At 41.2% G+C, this 8,186-nt stretch overlaps 1 protein-coding gene across 1 annotated transcript in view; it reads right to left on the reverse strand.

Annotated features, from left to right (window-relative positions):
* Positions 1–7,562: 7,562 nt before the first annotated feature.
* The window catches only part of uts2r (urotensin 2 receptor), a 57,056-nt gene continuing 56,432 nt past the window's right edge, over positions 7,563–8,186 (reverse strand). The window contains exon 4 of the mRNA XM_080455502.1: positions 7,563–8,186. This exon is cut by the window's right edge and continues 1,593 nt beyond it. The gene's annotated coding sequence lies outside the window, so the exon portion shown is untranslated.

Genomic DNA, 8,186 nt, shown 5'->3' on the forward strand with positions numbered 1-8,186 from the left:
AGTAGATTTGAATTGTTCCACTGGTTAGTTCACTCACCTATAAAAATGATCAACATAGATATAAAGAAACAGGAGCCATAATAAGAAACTAGAAAGGGGCGCTCTGCAGAGCTCATATCTCCGCCAGACTGGGTTGCCTATAGCCAGAGCTGTGCACCATAAGTCATGGGTTGCAGCCGTTAGGACCTGAGGAAGCTGTGGGGGGGAATAGTGTTTCTATGACATACAGCACAATTTACAGCATTGGTGGTGCTCGCTATAGGGCATAGCGCCATTTTGTGGTGCCACAAATCGAAAGCCCACACATTTTTCCCATATTTATATTAATTATTTTGAGCCTGGAAATACCCTTTGTTTTGCGGTTTTCAAATATATTTTTTCACAGCTTAAAATAATTAATATAAATATCTTCGGATTCTCTATGGGAAAAATTAATGGGGTTTTTAAGTCAAAAAGCTTTTGGAGGTGCACTCTATAGAGAACGCTCAATGTGCAATTCCAATTTGGGATTAATTAAGATGTTGCGTTCAAAAATATGGCATTTTTGTTAGAAATAAGCTCCCTCACAAAAAACATCCACGCGCTACGTCCTGCTGGGGAAACTCCCCCCTGTCAGGTGATAAGAAACGGCCTGCTAACTCCTCATGCATTGAAGGAGGCATGAGCTCAGTTCAGGGCTCTCCCCAGGCTGGCAGAGGAAGAGTAGCGCCCAGGATGTTTCCCAATTGCAGGCAAACAGTATGGATGTCTGCAATTCTACAAATGCCTTCAAAGTTCTTTGAAAAACTTATGTTGTTGCTATTAGGGGTGTGCCGATAATTTCACGAAACGATACGATACGATATTGGGCTCACAACTTCGATACGATTTCGATACGATACGCACTTTTTTATTATGAAAATATATGGGGGAGAAAAAAAGCAAATGCAAACAAATAATTCTGTTTTTGCATTATTCAGACATGCAAACTTGTAGCTTTTCAGCTACAATAGCCGTTTTGAATCCAAATAGGGCAATAGTGTGACACCTGACCCGAAGAAAAAAAACATGTTGTCACCCTTTTCACCTCGGGGCTGTTTGCATGCCTGATTATTATTATTGTAAAAAAAAAAAAAAAAAAAAAGACATTTCCCCCCCCCAAAACGATACATATCGTCACGAAAACGTATCGCGATATATCGCGGGACGATATATCGGCACACCCCTAGTTGCTATATACAGCTAAAATCTAAAATGGCACAGATGCTTTCCCGGTTTTAATGGATTAAAGAGGTTCATGCAGCTCAGCCACTGCAATTTGGCTTTACTAAATCTCTGGAGTGATATCTGGCTTGGGGCTTTGCCTCAGGACATGTTGTGGTACCTGTGGTCTGCTCTGTGGTGCCACTGGCAAATAGCCTATAGTACATCACACCATGTGTGCTGTCTGAGAAGAGGTCAACGTCAAGTGCGTGCGTGTGTCCATCTCGCCTTGTATTGCAATTGATTTAGCTGGTAGAACTGGGTTGTTTGTTAGTGGAAGTCCATCTCCGTCAGTCCTGAGGGAACAGTATACAGACATTCATGCAAGCGCGCGCACACACACTTACACGCACGCACGCACGCACGCACGCACGCACGCACGCACGCACGCACGCACGCGCACGCACGCACACACACACACACACACACACACACACAAACACACAGGTACATTTCCATCACTTAAAACTTTACTGATGTGTTTGTTATACAGACTCGTAATGATCCAACACTGTTTTTAACTTTTTATCGCTCTAATAGACACATGTTTATCCCTATGACATCATCCTATTGTTGGCCTAATTGTGGCTCCTAATCTGTCTATTGCAGCTAGTGGAATATAATGTGGCTAATCAGTCATGGGAAACTGAGCGTACAATCATACCAACAAAAAATAACTGTGAATTTAGGAGAGAGCGGTGGGACGCGGGGGGTCCAGACTTTAAAGGTGACAGCAATTTAGTGCAAGCTTCAATCCACTGAACCACATTAATTGCCCATCCTGATTTTCATATCTGAATGATAAACTTTCCCGGAGTGACCTTAACGTCAAATGTATTCAAATGTGAGGCTGATGATGACATTCATCAGTACATTCTCCCGTCTTCTCAGATGTGGATTCCATGATCAGAGGTCAGAAAGTCGCACAGTGAGATGATAAACTATGCCAGAGGATGATGTGAGCAATAGAAAATCCTCGCATATAAATCTCATTAAGTCGTGTTGCTGCTGTGCTTTTATAAAAACTCCTCTGGCCAACCACAGCATGGCACCGCGGATGCGTTTCACTTATTCCAGCAATACTATTTTGCAACAGCAAATCATGACACATCGCCATAACACGGCCTCCTGGTACGGGCATTTAGAATGCACAGCCTCCTGGTATGTATGCATGCAAAGAGAGAAGAGGCCGAGGTCACTGATGTGAGTTGTGTTGCTGGCCAGAGAGCCTGAGGAAAGTATATTTGTGTCCCTCGGAGCTGGAGGGTTATTAACAAAGACTTCCCTGGCACATCACAGTGATGTGGCATTACAGTATGGCATTATGGAGGAATGTCTGGTCAGGGCCAGTTGAAACAACTGTGTGTGTGTGTGTGTGTGTGTGTGTGTGTGTGTGTGTGTGTGTGTGTGTGTGTGTGTGTGTGTGTGTGTGTGTGTGTGTGTGTGTGTGTGTGTGTGTGTGTGTGTGTGTGTGTGTGTGTGCGTGCGTGTACATACATTCATGTACTGTACATACTGTACATTCATACAGTAAGTGCATGTGTGCCTTGTGCATGCATTGAGACAGTGTCTGTCGGGGGAAATGTCCTGCATGCTTGGGAAATCACTAATACTCTACACAGCCTCCACAAACATTTGAAAAGGAGTGACACATCCGTGAAATAAAAACGCAACCATAAGTCATCCATCGCTTAATTTATTACATGCAGATAAAGTCAAATGTATGAGCCCGGCAGATATATCTGCCGCGCTCATAAATTAGACTAGCATATAATATGCAGCTCTGACAAATAGGCTAATACAGAGAAGCGTTTAGTGGCATTTAGTGGCTCTTTTTCGCGTTTGTCGGGGTGCATACGGCCATAAAATACAGCCTATTTCACCTGGGCCCAGACAATGTCTGACTTCTTTAGCACCCACTGAACCTGGGCATTTGACCGCACTATATATTGTAGGTGATGAGTTGATTTTGAGTCCTCTTGAGAATGGAGGTGGCCTGTTATTGTAGAAAGCATTTGACTTTGCAGAAGGTACAAACAGTCCTGGGTTTTCTTTTAAGAGGAGGGAAACAACACAAAATCCAGCTAGCTGTGACTCACTTGCTTTGGGATAAACACCCATTTCAATTGATGGTGAAAGCTTCTTTCACAAAGTAATCACTGAGTTCTGTAAAGTGTTCACAACTAATCATCAGACACAGTTGCCAGGCTATGATTTGCTTCCATCTGTCCATGCTTAGTATATAGAAATCAACAGGGCAGAGTTATTATAGTTAACAGAAACTAACTAATTAACGAAAACTAGAATTGAAAAAAACATTTTAGTTAACTGAAATAAAAATACAAACAAGGCTTTTACAAACAATGATAACTAACTGAGACTGTTTTGTGGATTTACAAAACGAACTAAAACTAACTTAAGTCATAGAGAAAATGTCTTTTTAAGATCTTCAAAAATAGCACAAATAACAGATCTACAAGCTCACAACTCATCGCGATGTGACGTGTTGTGAGCTTGTAGATCTGCAATTTCTGCATTTTTTCTGACCTTGGTGAATCCTATTGAACCTGATTCTTGCCACTGACTATTACACAGAAATAAAATAATACAAAATCTATCTTTTATTAAAAAAATAATAAAAACAAAACTAAGGTAGAACACCAGCCTTAAAAACGAATCAAAACTAAACTGAAATGGAAAACAAAAAGTCATAAGGAAATAAGGAAAACTAAAAAAACCTTGCTACAGGTGGCCAATGTGTGGAGCAACAAAGCGGGGTATGTGGCATGTGCCTTATACACATGCTTGATTTGATAAGAATGGGGTGGAAGTGGATCATTTGCTTGTAAAAATACCAGCCGTGTTGTGTTACTCTTTCTTTTCATCCTCTATAATGCTCCCTAATGGTCTCCATCACGTATGCCAAGCCAAATTAACGTCTCTTTATTTTCCATCTGAGCAACAGCAAACCACCTTGCACAGGACACGGGTGAGTTGATTTGAGTCCGGTAGGCAAATATCCACTGTTTGCCTTTTTTGCCTCAGTGACAATGTATCTTGATTGACTAGTTAATCGTGTAGATCTGTAGTTTGTCTCGGTTTTTCTGCATATAAGAAGCTGTGAACCAAAGGCTTCCGCTTCCCCCATGTTTGCATTAAACACCTGTTTCCAAGGTAACAGCATCCACAGGGGGAAACACGGGAAAATGAGAGCTGTATCATTCATGAAGCCCACAGTGTCTTAGCCACTTGAACCTTACAGTATATACGTTATTGCAGTGGTTCCCAAACCTTTTAGCCAGAGAGTCTCTCCTGGACCCAAAAACACTTTAATGAATGAACCACTGAAATATTGAAAATAGCCGATCTACAAGCTCACAACGCATAGCGATGTGACACGTTGTAAGCTTTTTTTTGGCTATTTTCACTATTTCTTATGTTTTTTAAATGTATGCAACTTTTTTGAAAATTCAGTCAATTCTTTGATGTTTTTATCGTTTTAAATAATAATTTCAAACATTGTAAAAAACATAAAAAGGATATTCACTCACAACCCATTAAAATGCTTCACCAACCCACTGTTTTGGAACCAGTGCTTTATTATAGTTAAAACAGCCAAACCACAAGTTCACAACGCATCACATGTAGATTTTCACTATTTTTTTACTTTGTGGAGATTCTTGGAACATTTTGAAAATGTTAACCTATAAGGACATGCCCAAAAGATAGGACACCAGTTTGAAAGTGGTTAATGTGCTGCCTCCTTCAGAGCCAGAGGTGACACACACACATCAGGGATCCGTACAGAGTGTGTGTGCGTAATACATACACTTGGTTGGGTGCATACACATGTGCTCATATACCGTAATGTATATGTGTCCATTAACACGGGTGTGTGCATGCACCTGCAAGAGTGCTTATACATTAGTATTGAACAAAGTACACCATCAGTTACAAGTAATTCAGTTGGAAGAGTGACTTCTAGCCTGTAGTAATTATACAGTAGGAACGGCACGTGTGCGCGCGTATGTGTGTGTGTGTGTGCATGCACACGCTCGTGCATTTAGCTTGTGCAGATGCCCTTTAACAAGAGTCACTCTTTCCAATTAGCAATTAATTTGGGACTGTGCTTAGCAGCGATGTGTTGCAACACTTAACATTCCGCTTCGCGTAAAGCTTAAGCAACCATCTGATCTCAGTGAAAAATGTGGGACTGTGCTTTGACAACAATGTGTTGCAACACTTAACATTTCGCTTTGCATAAAGCTTAATTGGTTAGTGAAACATCTGATCTCAGTGAAACTATACCGTGTGTGGGTAGGTCATCATTAATTTAGAAAATGAAAAGAAAAAAATATGGAATTTGGATGTTTCAAGAAAAGCTAAATGCATAAGTGGTGAAATTCCCTTCATTTAACCCATTAAAACCGGAAAGCATCTGTGTCATTTTTGATTTTTGCTTTGGCTGTTCAAAAATAGCAGAAATACAAGCTTGTATATCTGCTATTTTTGAATATTTTTTAAAAATCTTGAGAACTACTGATTTAGAAGGCATTTGTAGAATTGGCCTCAGGTTTTTAATGGGTTAATGTCTCCAAAGTAGTGCAGAGAACTGGCATGGTGCTAAAGTGCTGAGCAGCACTGGTGTCCCTGGGGGACCAATTAAGTGGCTTCTTGAGAGCAATCAGCACTTTGTGCCATAAAGTTTAATACTGTACACTTATGAATATGATGACATCATGACATAATCTGTTAGGAGCATGCTGCTATTGCTCTTACAACAAGAGGAAATAAACTGGAGGTCTGCTGTGCACATCTTTGATTGATTGATTGATTGATTGATTGTTTGTTTGATTTAATTTGGTGATAGAAGATAGCACTATAGCACTTCCAAAAACATACACAAAGATATCGCTGAGGATAAAAGCACAAGAAAGCCCTAATGCATATTTCCATTGTGATGTCATGACTATAATATCTCAAGTTTCTCAACCCTTCTCATATAATCTAGTGTTCAAATGCACCCTGTCATTCAGGTTTTGCGGCCGCAACTGTGGTGAGCTTGTAGATTTCTTGTTTTTGGCGCACAACACCATGTGTACCCCTTATACATGGGTCTTCAGCAGGGGGTCCTGGAGCTCTAGGGGGTCCTCAGAGTTACTACAGGGGGGCTGCCAAATCTTTGTGTGATAAGAACTTCTTTTTTTTTACATTAACCACTTGAACCTCAGCATCGGTATTCTGGGGGGAGGGGGACATTCGCAGAAAATCGCAGATCTAAAAGCTCACAACGCATCGCAGAGAGATGCGTTGTGAGCTTGTAGATTGGATATTTTTGGCAAAGAGGTTTGGTGTCGAGGGAAAGAAGAGCAGACTACATGTAAGTACAGTCACGGCACGCCCCCTCCCGCTCCCTCAGGTCTGGCGACGCAAACCTCCTGGACTCACCTGGGGTGACAGGGCTTTTTCAGTTGCAGCCTCCACCCTTTGGAACTCACTCCCACCTCACATCAAAGCCTCCCCCACTCTTGCCGTGTTTAAAGCCTCCCTCAAAACCCACCTTTTCAGACTTGCTTTCCCTGCCTAACCCAAACCAAATCTCCCTTTCTTCCTCTTAGTCTTACAGTAGCTTATTGTTTTTAGCCTTTTAACGTTCTTAAACATGTACTGTAGTGTTGTTGTAAGTAGGAATAAACACAAGAAGCACCCGGGAGGAAGTGGACTAAGAAAGGGGAGGATGGATTATGAATTAAGCATTACTCTGAGAGTGTATCCCACAGCACAACTCTCTGAGTTACAAATGGATAAATTAACACCAATCATTTTACTGTGTAGCCCTCTGATATATCTTGGGTCTTGTGGATGTTTGATCTCTCCTATCCCTTTTTGCTCATCTGTCTAATCGTGTTATGAGGAATGCTGAGGACCTTTCTTCATAATAACCCGCTCAGTTTCATTATTATCATCAAACATGAGTTACGATTAACTCGTGGCTGATTGCTAACAGTGAGAAAAAAGAAGAAAAAAAACTCAGTCAGTGAGGAGGAATAATCCGGTGCTTGTCGGATGTAATCCAATGAAAACCACCAGATCTGAAGCAGCACACGGATGCAATCAAGCTCTTTTATTGGTGCTAACAAAAGGCCAGCAAATGAGGATGTTTTCCATGTCTTCATTAGGTTTAGATCAGATGTTTTACAATGTCTGTCTGTCTGTCTGTCTGTCTGTCTGTCTGTCTATCTACAGTGTATCTACTGTATATCAATCTATTCTAATTTACACGTGACCAAGGACACAAGAGACAGCAACTCGGAGAAATCGAAGCAGATTTGATTTTAATAGAACTGCTATTTGGCAGTGGATGGAATGATGGCATATAACCACATTTACACTGTACCCGAGTGTTGTTGTCTCACATCACTGAGAATAAGCAATTCATGATAAATAACAGCACACAAAACCCGCTAGGATTGAGCTGTGTGTGCGGGCGCCCCTGTATATGTGTGTACACTACGTACACGTGTGTGTGTGTGTGTGTGTGTGTGTGTGTGTGTGTGTGTGTGTGTGTGTGTGTGTGTGTGTGTGTGTGTGTGTGTGTGTGTGTGTGTGTGTGTGTGTGTGTGTGTGTGTGTGTGTGTGTGTGTGTGTGTGTGTGTGCAATATCACTTATTATATCCTCACAGAGTTGATAAAATAACATAAAAGTTAAACAGTGAAATGTTGTTCTCTGCTGTTATCATTTTCACTCTCAAGATGGCTGCCTGTGTTGTGATTCCCCTCACGTTTGTATATACAGTATATCTGAGTGTGTGTTGTTGAGTGTACAGGAATGGACCAGGTTAGGCAATCCTAGGCGAGGATTGTGTCACAGTAAAACATTTAAATAAAAAGCCTACCCCCAAAGTCCTTAAAAAGTGTGTTAACAGGGATAACAGGGAATCATA

Source organism: Gymnoscopelus braueri, assembly GCF_963280865.1.
Source record: "Gymnoscopelus braueri genome assembly, chromosome: 17".
Taxonomy (NCBI): domain Eukaryota; kingdom Metazoa; phylum Chordata; class Actinopteri; order Myctophiformes; family Myctophidae; genus Gymnoscopelus; species Gymnoscopelus braueri.